Source organism: Botryllus schlosseri, chromosome 2, assembly GCF_051294905.1.
Source record: "Botryllus schlosseri isolate E-star chromosome 2, Bs_hap1, whole genome shotgun sequence".
In the NCBI taxonomy this organism is placed as follows: domain Eukaryota; kingdom Metazoa; phylum Chordata; class Ascidiacea; order Stolidobranchia; family Styelidae; genus Botryllus; species Botryllus schlosseri.
Window position 1 is genome coordinate 32,344,485 of NC_137237.1, and position 19,404 is coordinate 32,363,888.

At 41.9% G+C, this 19,404-nt stretch overlaps 1 long non-coding RNA gene across 2 annotated transcripts; it reads left to right on the plus strand.

Annotated features, from left to right (window-relative positions):
- The first annotated feature begins 7,491 nt into the window (after positions 1-7,491).
- LOC145434439 (uncharacterized) lies at positions 7,492-15,311 on the plus strand. Of its 2 annotated transcripts, XR_013913390.1 has the most exons (3): positions 7,496-8,361; positions 10,714-14,825; positions 15,055-15,311. It is a non-coding gene; the product is annotated as an uncharacterized LOC145434439 (long non-coding RNA). The 2 variants fall into 2 exon arrangements; XR_013913391.1 differs by lacking the exon at positions 15,055-15,311 and having other exon boundaries at positions 7,492-8,361; positions 10,714-14,658.
- The last annotated feature ends 4,093 nt before the right edge of the window (positions 15,312-19,404 follow it).

Below are 19,404 nucleotides of genomic sequence, written 5' to 3' on the forward strand. Positions count from 1 at the left end.
CACTGCAGTAGAAATAACACAATGAATTTTCAGTTGATTACAAGTAGTACTAGCGACTTCCCAGTCATGTCAAAATCCAGAAGTGGACTTGGACAATGAACGGCCAAGTCGCAAGAGATTAGACTTCACATAAAAACGTAGTCAGAGCATACAGTTACTGATAGTCCGAAGTTTACTGTTGGCCCTAACATCAGTTGTGGTTACATGCGGGAAATCACAGTCCTCAATTGTTTCGTACTAACTCAGGGCATGTACATTTGTACAAGCATACTCCCTTATCCATAACTACAATAACATGTCTAACCATCCCCAATCAGTCTTCACCAGCTAGTCATCTATGTCTGACTTACCAACTGTGACTTTTAGATCTCAGGAATGATAAGGATATGATCAGGAGAGCCGCCGACCACCCGAGGAGAAAGAGGCGGACCAGCGAGCCCGGAAGTCCCGCTCAGCAGTCTCACAGAAGACATCACATCGCATCTATATCCGATCGCCACCCCAATATAAGATCAACAGTGGACATCCCGGCACCATCCGCATGGGCACCGGTGAAACTGCCTGCACCGAAACCAGAGGGACATCACCGCCACCCGTGATAATTTATATTTGTACTTGGGAAACCTGCAAATAAGCGAATCTGCCCGGAAGACGACCCCTTGTCTCGGTCATTGAACTGAATATTTATGGAAAGTGTGCTGCAATTTGGAACTCTAGTCGGAGATATCACCCGTACGGTCAACAATAACTACAAACTCGCAATAAGTTTCCCAATTCCACTTGTGACGATGCTAACACAGGCTTCGCAGTTTTCTCATTTCCTGTGCGCCACCGGCCCACTGCAAAGTGTCCCCCAAGCATCCCAAACCAACCTGAAGGTACTAAAAGTACTCGAGCAGGTTGCTTTGAAACCTGACCAGGTTGTTGCTGTTGAGTATGATTTGATTGGCGATTTTAACTCAATGGTTTTGTTCGCCATTTTCGTGATAACTGTTCAGTGTTCATGCATTAGATGACTGCATTCGTTGATAGAGTGAAATCTATTACATCCTTGAAGACCTGACCAGGTGTCGTATTCTTTTAGCAATTGTAAAACGGTAGCCACTCTTGAAATTGCTGGTTTTTGTGCTTATAACTGATATTAAGCCTCGCTTACTTTTCGAGAATATATAAATTCAATGGCTGACATTATCGTTACACTGATTCTGTTTTGACCGGTCAGCGTGAGATTGATAACCATGTCTCAAAACTCATCCAAACATTACAAAATCCGAAATGTAAAAGGAGGTCGTTTTCTCAATACCTCATGAAGTAGAAAGTGGCATAACATCAGAGCGAGCCAGAGTGAGTTGTGCAAGTAGGCAAACCTGAGTACTCAAAAAAAATCCACGGTACTTAATTAAACACCCCTGGTCAATATAAAAGTGTGCCTTATATTGGAATTGTAGCGGCCATAGTACTTTGCTAGTGGCTACACCAGAGGTCTCAAACTCAAATGTGCTCGCGGGCCAATTTCCTACTTTTTCATGGTGCTGCGGGCCTCAGCAACAATAATGGGGTAATTCAATGTATTTCCAAGTATAGGCCTTATTTGACGGAACCTTGCAGACTCGAATTCCACACGCATCGTGAAAATGTGATTTAGTATTGTTAATTCACGCTGGCAAGACAAACATCTCATTTTTAAATATTTGAATAAAATTGTTGCTGTACTTGGCATAGTTTGTCAAAATAATTAGTTGTAGACCCCATGCGACAGTACGAATGCATCAGGATATCGCAAAAGCTGGCGCGTCATAATTTTGCAGCTAGTGGACATTTGACGGACCATAATTGAAGGTAAAATTTAATAATTTTACAAAGATTGTTTTGATATCCGAGCATTGGAGCAGTATAGCCTAAACCGGGTTTCGGGCATAGACCTACTCCTGATAACTAGGCTACATTGATCAGATCATGTCATTACGAAAGTCAAATAATATCAGCGTTAGATCTACCTTCGAAATGAAACAGATAGATAACAACTTGACCATACCGATACGGTGGAAATGTTCAATCGCCGAAGATCCCATTGGTGTTACAGGCAAAGCATAGGCTACGACTACTTGATACTCGCCACATTAAATTGGCGATAATAACATATAAAAAGATACCCAAGATAACACAGAATGTAACCAACTATTCATCCAAGGGGCACATAATGCCAATGGCGGTGGCCACACCGACCTGCTTAGATATCTAAATAAGCTACGCAACGCAAGATACGAACTTTTGATATTTAATTGTTTCTCAAACCAGTTTGATAGTTTGTTGCGTTTGTGATTGTACCAAGTCACGGCATTCCGAGTCACAAAAGTTCTTTTCTGATTGTAACGTTTGACGCGACGAGTATGAGTATGAGTAATTCATCATGAACAAGCAATGCCACTCAACAGATCATCTCCCACAACGTGGTAACTTTTGAAAGCTATGTAATAGTGAAGTCCGATGAGCTGTTTCAAGCTTCTGGAGTAGCCTCAGAGCGAATTTTAAGTCCTCAAATTAAAAAAAAATTGGTAGTCAAATATTGTCGAATACTCCGAAACACAAAATGCCGTCGCGGGCAGCACAAAATGGTCTTGCGGGCCGCGTGTTTGAGACCTCTGGGCTACACCTTGGTATGGTAGTTCTGTCACTTTCTACCCCATTGTATGAGCAGGTGTATCCAGTAGTATTTCACGAGCTAAGTAGTCAATTATACAAAATATCAATAATTGTGTTGGAATATTAGCACAATGCTTGACCCTTACTTTCTTTGCACCATTATGAGTGCGCGTAGAACTAGGTCTCATAACTCGATCCTTTATTGGCGACAAACTCATTGTCCCTGAATTATTGCGACTCAGTATTTCTGCATAAAGAACTGCAGTTTGAAAGGCCGCGTTGAGCAAGCACAGCGCCTTTATTACGTCATCACAAACGCTAGCTGCTCGCTATATACTGTCCACGGAATGATGCAATGGTAACGTGAGTGCCGAACGTTCATCGTGTGAGAGTCAACGTAATGGATGCACAACATCGACGCGTTATTTTGTCTACAGGGACATTTATGTCCGACAGTGAGCTGGTGTGAGTAAAGGGAGCGACTGTAGCGTGCGTTGTAACCTATACCCAAATAATTTCGTGAAAACGTACTTGTCACTCCATGTCCACCCTGTGCGACGTGCGATAAAAATTCTAGATTCTACCCAACCCTTATAAGCGCGAAGAGCAAGCAAGTAGAGCGCAAAATCTAGCGAAGCAGATACAGCGAAAATGAGACCCACCTGAATAGGTATCTCAAGTAATGAAAACCACCTGAGCACCTTGAAAGGACAGAAAACTTTGGCGAATACGTGGAATATTCTACCTTATGGTCATATCCGAATGTACGAGAATGTGGCTGGCCTCGGGATACGGCAATACCTTGGAACTGATATTTAAACCCCCAAGTTCCCAAATTAGCTGTCAAGCTAATCTAAGTTTTCATTAGCTTTGCAAGCTAACTGCAAATTGCCTGGGCAATCTACTTGATATCATAACCAGTGTCGGGAACTATATGCCGCCTTTAGTTGCATTCATCAACGTGATTGCATTCTACTCGCCCCCCGCAATGTAAAAGACGTAGTATACCAATCTGGACCAAGAAGTGAACACCGAGCAAAAAAATACATCCTCCGCAGGGTGTCGATCGCGCACTGCCACGCTGATCACGACTGGCTCATACCGACCGACTGCGCAACTCCAGTCTATAAGCAACACATCTGTTGCCAATCAGTGTTGCCAATTTAGCGATTTTGTCGCTAGATCTAGCGATTTCTTCGTTCGGTTTAGCGACAAAAAATATCGATCTAGCGACTAGCGATAAATCTAGCGACTTTTGAAAAATATTTAGCGATTTTTTAGCGATTTTTTTTCAAAAATATTTGTCATCAATCAGTTTTAAGAAGCAAACCTCATGCACGTTCACCACCTTTTATGTGCACCACAGCGTCAGCACGGATCGCCGATTTGTATTCAGGTCGCGTGCATGGAAATCAACGTCTCTACTGACTTTCTTGGTCATGGGAGCGAAGTTGGCCATAACTTTTCCAGTCATAAAAATCGCCAAATCCGCCAAAATCATGGCCAAATGACCAAGATTTAGTGACATCTAACGATTTTCGACACCAGTTATAGCGATTTTTGTCCATCCGGGGTTGGCAACACTGGTTGCTATCCCCATTAATTCAGACGTATATCAACTACTTCATCGCGTACGGCTCCAACGCACACACCCTGTTGATTCTGAAAGCCTATGGCGTAGACGCAAGAGTGGTTTGCAACTTCAATCGATAATTTCACAACCGAGCAGACCCCCTATACATTTAATACAGGATTCCTCGCTCGTGGTACGACATTGGCTTAGATATTGAAGTGAAGCCGATCACTCTATGGTTTTTGATGTGGCAGGCCCCATAACTTGTGCTTATATATTTGCGCAAAACAGATAACATTTTAACAGGTAAGCAGCTCTCAACCCCGAATTATCCCGGTTGTGTACCATATATGTAGGTCATGTTAGGACTGCCATACGTCCGGAATTTTCCTGTTTAAACTGCGCCCGGGAGGAATCTCCAAAATATGCCTTAATGTTCGAAATTTTGGAGTTCTGAAATAGGCTCAAAGTGTTTTCGTAACTCAGCGGAGCCGATAATATTTTGGGGCAGATCTATGCCATTTGAGATTCCTCTTCGCGCTGCGCGTGATTCAGTGTCACATTCATTGATCCGCCACCCTCGCAAAGCATGCGAAAATGGATCAAAATTTTACAGTAACACATGGAAGAAGTAACATTATAGACCGTTTTCAGTCACAAAATTTACCGACCAGATGCGCATAGAAACCCGAGGTATTTCATATGGCCCCAGCAGTTACATCGACATTAATTATTCCGATTTACTGCACGAAACCTGCGAACTGTATCAATTCTTTTTCGAGTAAAAGCCAGCACTGCGTTCAATGTTTTACACACCAACTATCCGTGAGGTGACTCTCGTGGAGCGAATCATTACTTAACATTTCATATTTTGATCGAAATATGCTGGGCAGAACAGGTACTGCCTCAATTAGGCACACTATAGTTCCATTTTGATGTTGAGAACTGATTAACCATCCCGTTACAAGTTGCAAGTATACTTAGATACATAGATATATACTCGCGTCACGACGATCAATCCAAGTTAAAAGCTACATTCCTAATAGAAAACGAGCAATCAGATATGCGGAAGTTACAACCGATTTTGAAGAAATTACAGTCCTTACACATAGAGGCAATTTTCTGGCTGAATACCCAGTACATGTTTGCGGACTAATAATTTGTACTTTAATGTTCAATAATGCCGCGCGAATACATACACCCACAGCGTCATTGCAAACAATCATCAAGTCAGTCGTGATGTCCGTATCAGGTCGTAGGCATCGCAGGTCTCGAGCCATATTAATTTATACGACAAGAGTATTACAGAGGTAGTCAAAGTAGTCAAGAAAGCTACTCAAGTAGAAGTAGAAGTAGTGGTGAAAAAATCTACTCAAGTACGAGTAGAAGTACTTCTTTCATAAGCCACCTAAAACTACTTGATGCAGAAGTAAAATTGACTGACCTCAAATCCACTCAAGTAAGTAAGTAGTTCTGAAAACAGTCTTAATTCGTTCGCATGGATCTGTCAAAAGCTGCAAACTGAGCTATCTGGAAGATGCAGAGAGCTTGATTTGTATTACTGCGTCTCAGGAGGTATCAATTTTCGACAGGATAAGCATTCTTTCGCATCATGGGATGCAAATTAAAGTATTGATAATTGCTAGATATCGAAACAGTAGTTTCAAATTTTATGGTGGGCCATATTTATTGTGATGAAATATTTAATATGACCGATATTGCGGTATGAGCAGAATCAAGCAATCCGGTACCTAAATAATATTCACGGGTACTTTCGCGAAAACATATCTGTCAGTCCAAAACTACTGTGCGCGAAGCGCAACCAAATTTCTGGGCTTTACTTGACTTTTATGAATATCAAATGTTGGTACTACTACTGGTCACCCCGTATCCACTATGCGCGAAGCGCGACGAAATTCATGGGTTTCTCTCAAATTTTATGAAAATTAGATGTTGCTGCTCCGTGAAAACAGCCCCGAAATTCCTCAGGCTATCCTCCCGTTTGGAGGATTAAACTACTTCTATTTGACAAACTGAAAATAGTGAGAAGTAAGTAAGTAGATCACAAAATATTTCGAAGTAGAAGCAGAATTAGCGAAAATCAGATCTACTTGAGTAAGTACCAGAAGTAGAGGAAAACCACTTGAGTACTTCGAAAAAGTAGAAGTACTTTGTCACTGACCACCTCTAAGTATGCGACGCATCAATCAAACTACTTCTTATCAGACTGCTGTACCTTTTATTCATATATATTTTTGTTTAACGGCTTCGACATGTATTTTACGTTTTGAATCCCAGACGGAACAGTAGCCATGCCTATCACAGGGAAAATGGATTCCTGTTAACAAATGTTTTCAAGATTCAAAACAGAACATCCCCGAACAGCAATATGTATGTATCAGTAGTTCACTGACAATCTCGGTATTAGAATCAGTCCTGCAGTAGCGAAGCGAAACTATCATGCGATCAGTCTAAAAAATTACAAATTACAAACAGGTTATCAGCCATTCCGCAAATTCTGAGAACTCGCGGCTCCTCAGCAAATGCCTCATCGCGGATTCCCTGCCAAGAACCACCGCCCTAGGGTGTTTCGAATACAATCCCAATTGTCAACTACACGTTTTAGGTAATCGCTGTTTAACCATTGTTGTTCTCCGAGCTGAAAGTTGTAGAACAATAGTCGAGAACTAAACGCGAAACGAGAGATAGGCACAGTCAGACCAAGCCACCCCACTGACCACGCAATTCATCATAACTAGCGCCGAACTTATTATAACCAATATTAATCCAATGTGACCGTCACACTGATTTTGAAAATCTTCTGAATCCCCAAGGTATTTGGCGGTAACATATATCCTTGCTCTATACGCTTACTTTATTCGCCTGTAGAGTTACGTGTATGCCAAGAACGTGGTTAGTTATGACGTTGTTTGCAATTCAAATTAGGGACTGCAAGTGTCACCTCTGCGGCATTCTTATTTCGCATCGTAGATCAGAAAAACAATATACATTTTAAAGTTGCTGCGTCATTATGGTGTCACTATGTCCGCTATTTACTCCACGTACCTTGAAATCCAAGATTTCAAATCACGTAGACCACCTTAAATTCGCGAGTGATATTTGGTCGCCGGTGTGACGGTTTCTGATATTTGATGATTTTATATTTGATGATTTTATCATGATATCATCACCAAGAGGCTCCCTAAAAAAATCAGAGCTGTAACCAAGTCACAATGCTCCGAGTCACAAGTCAATCACAGCTTTATAGTCAAGTCATTTATTTTTTATTGCCATTTTTCATATCTATTTCTTAACCCCTCTGGCATCACCAAGGACTCCTATATTCACGGCGTAGAATGCTGTATAGTGCATTTATTAGCCTATATCAAACGAAAGTCGCTAAACATGCAGTGTCTGCTTTGTGTATGATACGCTCCCATGTTTAATACGCATCCTTAAAATAGCATGCAAATTTTAGAAAGGCCTGCACCCATGTATATTACTTGTTCTGCGTCTCAATGGGCGAGTAGTTGCGATTTTAGGGTGCGCTATCATTGCGTATTTGCGATGCAGTTATTAAACGATCATTACTCAATCAGTGGAATATTCTTTGAACGATAGTAGATAGCAGCCAAAGCTCGCAAGGCCGGCAGAGCGATAGTTTCGGCTATCGACACTATATCTTGTACACGAGGTCCATGACAAGTGTGACAGGTCAGGCCAACGATTATGTCGTGCGTACCAGGCCTGCCGATGATGCGACCGATCGCGAAAGCATTTGTATCCAGCGTACATGGCATACTATATGTGCGATTGGGGGGGCCTGTCGTTGACGTGATGAATTGGCGATTACTGCCGCGTGCGCGCTGCGATCAGTCATAAAGAATCCGATAATTTAACTGCCTCAGTGTTTTGAGTTGGACATCTTCTTAGTATACTTTACATAATAGCATCTTAGCTCATACAACGAAATGGTTTTTAGCTCAGAATTACCCTTTACTGACCGCTATCAATTTTTTTAGCATACTCTCCACGCAAGGTCCGCTGCAACAATTCTATTCGCCTTGGGCACCTCAGAGCAAGATCGGGAAAGATCGGGAGCCACCTCAAGACGTACACCAATCGTCCATTGATCCATACCACAGGTTTGTCTTACACAATTAGTGTTTAGTATTTGATATTTTCCTGGCAATGGCGCACAACATTAGATTGAAGACATAATATTTCAAAAGACACCCCCCATTAAAAAAAACGCTGTTTAAAATACGTTTTGAACAAGGTGTTTCAAAATAACGCCTGATCCAAATGCAATCCCAACGGCAACGCCGATCAGTTACCACGGCAACAGGCGGGATAGCCAGTAGTGTAAAAATTGATCTGGTTTTAATTGGCAATTTGACACTACCCATGACGTGAAAACACGCATATGTGCGTGTTTACGCCCATATTTCCTTGCATTCACCATTCATTGCATTCATCTTCAGGGACCCTCAATGGTGTTCAATTTCTATAAAGTCTTGCGGTTCTATAGCGTTGAAATTCTATAGCTTTACAATTCTCACGGGTCGCTGTTTTTTTCCATTTGTACTATCGTCGTCACGTGTGGCATATGTAACTAATTTCGCCTAGTGCATGGTATTCGTCTAATAGATATCAGGTCCCAAACCCTAAATACAAAATACTTAAAAAGCTTGACGCCTGTTAGTTAGCGAGTCCGCAACATCGCGCAAATGCCAACCAACCATCATTCTACCCCCCTCAACTAAACTGCATTGCGCGCATATCCACCAAATATATATATATATATTTTTTTTCTTTTTGGCCCATAATAGTCTCGTAAACTAGGTCGCGAAATAGGTTAGTATGTTTGTGTATATCCGCGAATTGACGTCATTCCTGCGCAAGGTGCACATCTACCCTGTGCGATCAAGTCATAATTAACAATTATCGGGAAATGGAGCAATACAGCTCCGACGTTGTTATCATAAGCAAACAATTGTCGCGATGTTAGATCCGGAACCTCATTGTGATGTACGCCGGTAGGGGAATTCGATTAGAGATAGAGCTTCGGAGCTGGAGTCAGTTCTTTAGGGGTAGCGACGGCTTCGACGTATTTCATAAGATGCCATTGTATATGTAATGACCATATCTGCTGAGTTAACATAATTCAACAGCAGGCCTTTTCCCCCCTTTGGCGCTATCGTTCTCGACTAACCATGTTCTTGGGGATTCAACAGCAAGGCAGTCGTATGTTCCATATTCAATTTTCATACATTAGTGCTGAAACTCGGTATGCGAATTACGCCTGTGAATATTGTGGATATTCTGCATACCCGCAATTTCATCATCAGCACAACCTTATTGGCCAATTATAACGTTAACGAGTACAGTGCCAGTGTTAAAACGCCGCATCAGAATTTTAATGCTGTATACTGTACAGCATTGGCACGAAGCAAAGTGGGTTCCAGTGCAACTATGACGTTAGCGACAATTGACAAGTATTCATTATATCGCCACAAGCCGGCACAGCGGCACCCATGTACCGTTGCCGCATCCGATTTTACTGACGGCCAACAGACTCCAGATTACTATAGATAACCAACTTACGGGTAAATTAATCAAACTACTCAGAATTGCTTCACATGCCGCATGCGGTCTGCTGGCCTTATGCTCGACATTGCTATCCTAGGCCATCATTGTTCGAGAAATTGACAAGAATAAGAAAAGTCGCGGTATGTCATGCTATAGCGTCTCAAAGTTTCCAAATTGCAACTGTGTTGATGACAGCATAATCTTTGCTCAGATTATAGAAGAACCTACAAAAGAGCATGGCCCAAAGTACAGTCCTTCAACTGCTGCTGAAGTTTTGATGAAGCCCTCTTCATTCAGGCAGTTGCTGACTGATGATATCCACAAGAAAGACTGGATTCCCGTCATTATCCACACTTACTTTTTTTTTTTTTACGTGTTCCCGCACCAAATAAACCTGATTCAAATTTACTGGTCTCAGGAGCTTAAAACTGCTGCAAGGGACCAGACGAGTATATTGATATTACAGCAGATTTCTGTTGCCTTTAGTTACGGAAATTTTCCGTCAAACTTCCTACGTTCAGCATATGTAAAATCATATTACGGGGAGAGTTATTTCGAATTTACTGGTCTCATCAGCGTAAAACTGCTGCATTGGACCAGACCAGTAACTTGGTATTACAGCCGTTTTCCGTTACATCAGGTAACGGGAATTTTTCCGTAAAAACTTTAACAGTCAATCTTTGTAAAAAATAAATTACGGTCAATAATATTTTACGGGAAAATATTTTTCAAATTCACCGGTCTCAGAGTCGTAAAACTGCTGCCAAGACCAGACCAGTAATTTGGCATAGAATATTCTCAACAGTGTATTTCATCGTTGACGATCTTTCTGTGAGCACAAACGCGAAAATAAACCCTCTCTCGCAATTGCTAATCGGCTAAATCCGGCACTTTTTCATTTTCAGATGGGGCAGTCTCCAGAGAAAAAAATCGTGTGACAATTAAACACGTGAAGCACGAAGAACGATTTCACCACTTTTTTAGTCTATTGCAATGTACGACGATTTACCAAAAATGTGACTGCTAGACCCGCGATCTGCCCATGCGTATGAGTTGACATTTCAGTCATCATCATCCAAGTGTCGCGGCCACGCCGACTATATTTTTGGCTGGCCCTGCGAGCCCACAATCTGAGCCATTCAATTTTGATAATAATATATTGAAAGTTAGCTCGCGCGCTACTCAAACCCACTCGCGGGTCACATATGGTGTTTACGTACATTTGTCACTCACACCCATGCTAGTAGGTGTGATCAAATATTGCACCGTTCTTTCATGCAACTATGAAGATTTTCTCCCTTTTAAAAAAAATTAGTTTTGTGCTTTGATTTTCCAAAACTTGACCTTTGGAGTGTGGCATCTGTGTCGGTCAGGAACCCGGATAAATGAACAGGGATGCGACAAGTGTGCACTGCTAAATGTATCCTTGTGGAAAATTTAGCCGAATCATAATGCTGCTCACCGTATAAGAAGTGAGCACCCATCTGCTGAAGTAAGCTATAGGTTGTATAGGGTATTGTCTTTCGAGGGTAAACTATCAATTGGAACGCGTGGTTTTGCCCACTTTATTGTTGTTCGTATCTCTAAGGATTCTTGTACAGGCCCATTCACCTTGTTGCAGTGCCGGGATCAAGCCACTACCCTCGAGTCACGAGTCATCCCGAGTCATTGCACATTTTGACCCGAGTCAAGTCAAACCAATCGATTCCCAAAGGTGACTCGAGTCAAGTCAAGCCACCCGATTTTTGGAGGCGACTCGAGTCAAGCTGAGCCAAGTCAAGTCAAGGCAAGCCAGTAAAGTGACTCGAGTCAAGTCAAGTCATCCCAACACTGCTTTGTTGCAATGTAGCATTGTTCAGCCTTTATGGACCAGGCTTAATTAGGTAAATTCGCCTACGGCTATAGCTTCAGCGACAAATTAACATTCTTTGTATTGATTCGTGTGCCACATTGACAATGCATGAATAATAGCTATAATCGCCAAATCCTATTGTAATTTACGATTACCGTATACTGAGATGGGCCACTCGTGCTTTCGCTGAATGCCAAATTCTAAATTTCAGCCACAACATGCGTAATTAGTACGAAATATAGGGTAGCTCACCGCATGGGCGTAATACGAATACAAATCAGAAGTAGCACAAGGTCACATGACGAGACAATGATTGTATCGCGCGAAAGAGGCTAAATAGGGGTAATATTATTTTTTTAAAAAAATATCAAGGGCTGTAGCATTTTCCCGCACCTTTCTAGTTACTTTCATATCTATACTGCTATGTTATTCAATATTTGGCAGCTGTTTAAATTGTTCAGTAAATCGGCCTAGCCAGCAACTGGCATGCAGCTTTCGGCTCATATTTATGGTTCGATCTGTCAAGGAGAATTTAGTATGACAATACCCTTAAGCTTTTGATGATATAATCTGCATCTTCACAGCAATCAAGTCCATACTTCCGATATCACAATTATAGTATAAAAATATCCATTCGAACTGTCATTACCAGAGCGACAAAACAGTTGCTGCCCTCTAGTCTTGCTTTGCATATCAGATTTCGTTATATACCCGCAGTTTGAGTACACACGAGGCTATACCCAAGTTACTCCTTCGCGGTCATTGACTCGCGACCGACCAAGTTCACATCACAGAAAGTGACGGAACACTTCAGGGTATGTAAACCCCCTATGTATCGATACGGAAATTTACTGTAATGCGTTCAACTAAATTATTCTTCCAAAGTATTGGCGGCTAACTCGAGCCTATCTCACTTGATGACGTTCGGCTGAACTACTGAGTAAAATTTCCAGCGATTATAAAAGGTGATGCATGAATTTCTTCCCAGCTCTTAATAATGGAAAATATTGGAATTATTTTTTCCGTTGGTGATGGACATAATATGTCAGCGAAGACTCGACGTTTACGCCACTAGTAGATTGAAAAATGTATCGCGGTATATATAACATGTAGCTTGCGGAACCGAAACTTGATTGAAATTCATCTGAGGCTGATTGTGACATCCATCTCGTGGTTTGGATAGTTGGCAGAATGTATAACACATCTAAAACTAATGTTGCAATTGACATGCTTGTCGTGTAATGTGCCGGTGTCTTCCAATTTCTCAAACCTAACGATTATACCACGAGTCATGGGAAACCCGGTCAAGAATGCACTTTTGAATCGAGCGTCCGTACGTTCAACCCACGACTTGTTTATTAAACTATATAAATTCATCGGAGTTATTGTCCTATAAATAGCGTAAGAATTTTTTTTCCAAATCCATGAAGTGCTATTCTTTGGGGTTGACTTCGCAGTCAAGCTGGTATGATACATTTATTGTCTCTATGAGTCGGGGAATCGTACGCCAATGTTCGGCAATGCGCATTGAGTGCTCTGATTATTTGATCAGCCGAAATTGACGAAAACAGAAACAGCCTATATCAATACATTTCAGATAACTACCAACGACCATTGCATCTAGAATCGCTCGGCGTCATTTATCCTCATTATGCCCTTAGATCAGTGCTCTTAAACCCATCCCGTCGTGGTACACCCTATCAACATATTCTCAAAACTTGTGCACCCATGACCATATAATACACCCATAGCGCAGCAGGCCGTAGTTCGATTATCTCTACAATGCATCCGCATTCCAGCGGAGAGTCGACATGGACCACAAATACTGATGATATTTGTTACTGTGAAATTGACACAGTGGAGGGCCATCGCGGTGTCCTGTGCCTTCACTAATTTCTTGAGATACTCTTATTTCTTGGGGTATGTTTTGCGTAAATTTCCTTACTGCAGAAGCAAAACATCCCAGCAGGCTTGCAATATATGATATATGTACCAAATTCGCGAGTATAAATGTGAAGGGAAGATACCCGCATTACGTGTATAGTCGCGCGGAGGGTAAAATTTGTCTTTCGAATGGACTTTGCCGAAAATGTTGATAGTATCACATATCGCTGTCAAAAATCCATTCATTCTCAATTCTCGTGACCAGATTAGAGTCGAGGGAGGAGCGTCTTCAAAAATTCTGAACACAAAATTAATGATGACGCATCTTCGGGTTTTTAATAATAAATTTGTCGCATATTGTTATTCTCTCCTTTTTTTGGCCTCCCATCAGGATTATTTGTATTGCTATCATTATCATTGTTATTACACATCAATTACAGAGGCGCTATTCGCCTGTTTAGGATTTCTTCATCCCGACAGCGCAAATTCATTGCCCATGCATTGGGCAATGAGAAGGACAATCGCCTGCACACGCACTCCCGCTCTTCACTATCTCTCGCCCTCGCTCTGCAGACGCGCAGCCAGCCAAACAAATAAGGACGTGGTTTTGAAACAAAATGGCGGAGTTTGGATTTTCATTTATTTATTTTGAATTCATCAACATAGCATCAATTCGTTATGGCTTAGTACTCGCGGAAATTAAAATTATACAATCCACTCGTGTTGACGATTTTACGCGCATAATAATCTTGTTGACGAGTCCGGGAGTGCTATTATTTAGCAACTCTCTGATCTGTCATGAACAATTAAATACCAGCGCTTATCAACGCGTCGAACAATTGAATGCCCGCGCTTATCAACGCGTCGTTAGTAGCCTCAACGACGATTTACGCAAGTCAAAATGTCCGAGTTTTTATGGAGTATGTGATATATGATAACGGCGATTCTAGGCGCTTCCAACCTTTTGTCTTATACAACACGTATCTTCTGATGGTTATGTTCAAGTGTTAACGGAAATCAATTACCCATGTACCCACGCGTTGCACATGTTTGTGGACATTCGATATCATTTAGTTTCGCGACGTAACTCTTTAATCATTCCTCACACACCTAACGGCATTGGCTCCGAGTCATCGAGATACAGGAGCCAACTCATTCTAGGTACGAGGCTCGAACGTTAGACTGGAGATGAAGTTAGGCTATAAGCGATGATTCATCTTTCGTATCCGGCGTAATGCAGATGCGATTGTATACGCCTTCCTATAGTATAGTGCACACCGGGTCTATTGCATATGTGATTCATCAAGCAAACGGAACTGGGTTTGTTAGAAACGTGATTTGCCGCGCGCAACACTGATAATGCGACCTACCTACTGCAACCGGGTGCCTGAGCCCGAGCTGCAATTCCAAAAGCACTGAATTTGTCGTAAAGACCGGTTATTTTGAAATTGCGCTCGAGCTCTGTGCCTATTTCTTTCTTTTATTTTTTTTTTCTTTTTATCGCGCCAAGGGTCATTTTGTTAGTCGCAAAGGCCCAACTTCATTTTACGCTCAGAACTCCGGTCCATAACCTCTCGTTTACCTCTCTCGACCCCCATTTCAGAACCGACTACGAGGAAGAGACAAGCTGGAACATTGAGAAGATCAGCGTGCTCGTGAAGCCGAAATCGCAAGAGTCCTTGGCCGCCACATCGAGCCTGCTCAAAAAGAACAAGGCCTTTGAAACTGAGCCAGCCGTGCACAAGAACAGGGTCAAGGGCGTAGTGAAGGAAGGAAGGAAATTGATCGAAGTGGTAGGTCCTTCGTGTGATAGTCTCCGCCAATTCTGATTATCATGTTTTGCCAATAAGACGCCACCTTCCGAAAGCGCGTTATTTGACCTAGGGTTGACCCCACTACTCAAATATCTCTAAATTATACGGTCTGTGCGCCGGCATCAGATATATCATTGACGAGATCCTCAAATTCGCTGATTTTTGACCGCCGCAAGATCCAGATCGATTGCAATACAGCACCTAAAACAGGTATCGCAAAGCAACTCACGTTAGTGACTTAACTAGCTAGCTATTGCTCCGCAACCTTCTCACGACGCATAATGAAATAGGTATGGTCCAAATGAATGGTACTGAATCATCTTCGACGTGACGTCGAATTGGCATTACATTTTATAGTAATGGTTTTTGATGTAATTTTCCCTATTCTCTGATTTAAATTAAAATTAGTGTTATAGCTTCAAGGTTTTCTGTTCCAAGTCAACCTAGAGATTAGGGTTGCAGCTGCAGTTATATATATATATTATTATTTTTTTTAAACTTAGATTGTATTTGTAATAAATATATTTCCAATATTACAACTCCGAAACTTAATCTTGTTCAGTTCATGTCAAATCATGTTCAGTCTACCAGTCAATCAGGTCCATCAGTTTATTCCTATAAGCACGAGATTGACGAATGTCTCAACAGTAAGTCTCGCTTGTTTTTCACTATGAAGTGTCTCCGCACCATCACCAGGAATGCCTACAACTCAATCAGAATTAATATTAGAAATGGAATTCATTTCGCAAATTAAATCATAATTCGATTACCGTATGAGCTCTCTGCTCTAATTAGACTACAATTTACTAATCATCCAAGTCTACCCAATTAGAATGATGTCACTGTTTTAGTATCGCCGCTGACATCGATCGTACGTAGGCTAAACGTTTTCTTTATTTGTTACCCTAATACGTTTTTAATTATTGCGGTTTGCGTGACCTAATTCCATATGTTGAGAAGTTCTCGTGTCAGAACGAAGCCAGGAATTGTTACGTGTTAGTTGCCTGTGATTCGTAAACTAAAAAATCTTTGCCGCGCGATTATTTGTGACACGAGATCCGATTTCAATCTTTTGCGAATGATATTCAGGACAATCCCGAGGAGAACGAAGAGATTCCCGACAATCCAAAGGACAGGGAAGACAAGCTGGACGAAGCGGCCCATAAGCGAAGATCAAAACTACTGGCCATCCAGGATTTTCTGCATCTCAACTGGGAGGTAACGTGTTATAAATTTTACTATGACTCCCGATCCCTGGCTCAAGGTGCGATTTTCAAAAGATCAGAGGTGTGACCGCAAATTCGAATTCTTCATTATGCAGTACAACATTTCCCGAACACTTTCGACTTGTAGTTTTTCGTTGACTCCAAAAATCGCCTTCTAAACAGTAGTGGTCAAAATTGACCGAGCGCTTCCCCTTACAGCACCTAAGTAGCTTTATCTACTATTTTCACATACCCGAGTGGTCCCTTTATTTATATTACTTACGCGTAGTAATAATTTTAAAGACTCAAGTCGTGCAACAAAACACAATTTTTTGTGAGTACCGTAAACCGGGGCAACTTTGGACATTAAATAGTAAAAGGTTACGGTAGCTAAATTATAGTTTTACGGCGGAATGTGGCCGTACGACCGCGAGTACCCTTGGCACCCTTGGTCTGACCGAATTCAGGATGAACACTTGAGCAATGCTGCAACGTATTGGGAATGCTAAACACGAATCTGAGCTGTAGTGGTGATTTCCTCAAGAATCATTAGACAGATAGCGCAAGCTGAGCACATGCTAGCTCCACCCTGTGTCAAAGAGAACTTCTAAGTCCATGACCATAGGTTAAATGATGAGAAACATTTGCTTACGGCCTCACATTTTGAAATATTACACATCCAGTCAACCTGCCCTGAAACATAAACCGGCGTATTTATTGTGATGACTATAGTCATCGACTTTTCGGTTCATTTGCGGATCCGGTACATCCCACTACACCCCATCCGAGTGGTTCACCCCCCTTTTAAATATATTATGGTACACCCTGAGGTGTGCGAAAACCCCGGTTGGAGATCACTGCCTTAGACGATTCGAGGTGCCATGGCACGCTACGCTGCATAGCATAGTGTAATTTTAGATCTAATAAAAAAGGTATCTGAGCATAGCAACAACAACTTACACACTTTACAGCGCGAGGGGATAAACACTTTGATGTATTTTAAGGCAGGTATGGTATGAGGCGATTGCGAAAAACAGTAGCTCCAATCACAGGGTAGGGCGGTACGAAATTTGATTATTTATGTGCTACAAATTAACTCCCGAATTCTTGGTAGGTTTCGATAAATTTTTAGGTTTTCTTAGCACCGCTCCCGGGTCAATATGACTTCATTTTCGATTTTAATATAGTTTGGCCCTTAGTGATTATATCCCTACATTACAGATACGGGCAGCAGAGGAAGATGATGCGCCCCATATAGAAACACAAATTGGACTCGTGTACCCCCCACTGCAACCACAATCTTGATAGGAAACTCCAGGTCAGTGCAACTTCTGTATCCTGTTTGCCCCCTCAATAAATTATGTAGCAGACAACCAACACTTTAACCACACAAATCTACGTTAACGAGTTATCTGACCCAAACACAACTCCAAAAGCGAACATTCAAACAGTACTAAAGAGTTGCGCAAACCTTCTCGCCCCCACCCAATACTATTGAGAAACATCTTTGTTACTTATTTCTTTATTAACAGTTTAGTTTGTCCTGCCACGCGATAGTTGTTATACATGATTTTTGGTTATTTCGTCGAGCAACACCTCTAAAATATTTTTTAGACCCGTTATTGCAGTACTTTTTGTAAACCACATATACTAATAGGAATACGACAGACATACATACTGCGATAATTATGGAATCAATGTTTCGCGGATTTATCAATCCTCCGCCGTTGTATAATTTAGTAAAAATGTCTCTTACCGTGTAAGTCCGTTCAAGTATTTGTAAGTTATACAATTCTTCGTAAAAATCAAAATCACTTTGGATCAGTCCGTCATATGCGGTGTTCTGCGATGTGCTGTGTTCATTGAAGATCGTCATCTTTAGTACTGTGTTTCCTGATCCGATCGGCAGAGCCTGTCTGTTGGTAATTGACGACAAGATCGCCGTATCGTCCCTCGGATCAATTGTTGTTGGTCCAGATGTGCCATCTCCTGATGAAATTGAAGTGGTTATTTTGGTACTTACCTTTCGATCATGCTGTTGGAGTTGGTGATCCGGCCCGGTGATGGAGAGGTGCATATTCGTCACATAGTACGGATCTGTTTCGGTTGTTCTTCCAGCCCGTTTTGTTTCCATCACATCTACGCGGCGTTGCATTGATATTGTGCGTCGATGATTTACACGCAATGGTTGCGTATAAGGCTTGGTTTTTAGGTTAGTTTCGAACGTCTCTAGCAGTCGTTTCTTAGGTACAAGGCTTGACTCTCTTCTGATCAGGGTGGATGGATGACGAGTCGTTGTATCAATTCCCTGTAGCAAATTTGCGCTTTGTATTGAGGGTGTAAGCGTCGTTAATTCATCCTCGGAGACGGGGTCCTTAGTCGTCCTGACTATGGTGGCGTTAATGGAGTCGATCACCGTTTGTGGTTCGCGCGTTGTTGTTCCCTGAGGACTCCACGTCCTTAATATATTCTCGGGATCTCTAGAAAGACCAGTGGTCTGACTATCGGCACTCCATGTTTGTTCCGCTTCTTCCAACAGATCAGTTAGTGGACTCAGAGTTGCAGACACATTCATTGCAATCTTACTGACCCTTGCAGTTCCTATTCCCTTAGTCCTAAATCGCGAAAGGGTTTGGGATTTTCCATCCGTGGCGGTCTCAGTCCCAACCGTTTCCTCCCTTAAAATATTACGCACGGCAAGAGACGCTGTCGTCGTAGCAGTAGCAGTACCCATTACATGTGATATTTCTTCCAATGTAGTGGGCGTATTTTGAGTTGTTGTGGTATGTTTCAAATCTCCCGAAATCGTTCCTTCTGGAACGGTTATAAAACTAGGAGCGA